Consider the following 1,190-nt stretch of genomic DNA (forward strand, 5'->3'; position numbering starts at 1 on the left):
ATTAACGTAATAGCGTGATCATGACAACGACGATAAGGTATCCGCACAACTGTACGATTACCGAGCCTGACGCTGCTTTGAGAACTGCTTAACAGGACAAAGGCGGYGAATTTAAGCAGTTCCAAGAAAGCCCCAGCATTAAGGCTGGAGCTGCAACGGAAAATGATTTAGTGCGCCTTTCGCGAGGGCGAACTGCTTGCCAACCCGTCCCCCCGACGCTCGTGGGGCTGCGGGGCAGCGGGGGGAGGGAGGCGGCCAAGGAGGGGGCTCCGAAGCCGTCCTCGCACCCGGCTCCTTTCAAAGTCAGCCCTCGCCGAAGACTCCCCTCTCTCGAAAACCTTAAAGACGAGTCGCACGTTATTCTCCACCTAGATAACGCCTGCACTCGTCAGCATCCCTGATGCTTAATTCTTATGCATGCAGAAAAAGCAGTTTACTATTAAAAATGTAGATACTGTAAGATTGACTATGAAGAGGAAGTGTTTGCATTTGTATACATACCTGTAGTGCTCAGAGCTATACCTTCAAAGGCTCCTAGCACTTACTTATTTGCTTTTTATTGTTTTTTTTTCTGATGATAACATTGATCAATTCAGCAATAATCTGGGGAAAGAGGAGGGAGGGTGGGGGGGAGACAACCTTCCTCCCCCTTGCAGACGTTCAGCGCAGCATCACCCCCACTCAGAGAGCAAAGTCTCCTCAGGCACCCCGAAGCGGCGCTGGATGCCGGCACGCAGCTCGGGGTCCGGACCGCGTCTGCGGGAAGGGACAGTGCCACCGGACCAAAAAAAAAAAAGGCATTAAAAAAAAAGAAGAAAAAGAAAGGAGGGGGGATGATTTCAGAGCGCGACCGAAATACTGGGCTTTGGACTAGTCACTTAACGCAGACGGCAGCAGCAGGAACGAAAGCTCCCCAAAGACTTTTAAAAAGCGACCTGCCTGCAGCGGGGGCAGGTTGCAGCGGGGGTAGCGCGGCCAGCGCGCGAGGGGCCCTGGGCGAGCAGGGGGGTGCGCGGGCCGCTCCCCTCCCCCCACCCCCGCCAAAAAATAATAAAAAAGAATAAATAAAAAAAACAGATTTGGAGTATTTTTGCTTTCATGCAAAATCCCCCCGAATCACGTTAAAAATATCATAAATTCGATAAAATGTAGATATATGTAAATATATACAGGTACTCCTGCGTGCCCAC

This window comes from Rhea americana, unplaced genomic scaffold, assembly GCF_003343005.1.
Source record: "Rhea americana isolate MKP2758 unplaced genomic scaffold, rheAme1 scaffold_21, whole genome shotgun sequence".
NCBI classification, from domain to species: domain Eukaryota; kingdom Metazoa; phylum Chordata; class Aves; order Rheiformes; family Rheidae; genus Rhea; species Rhea americana.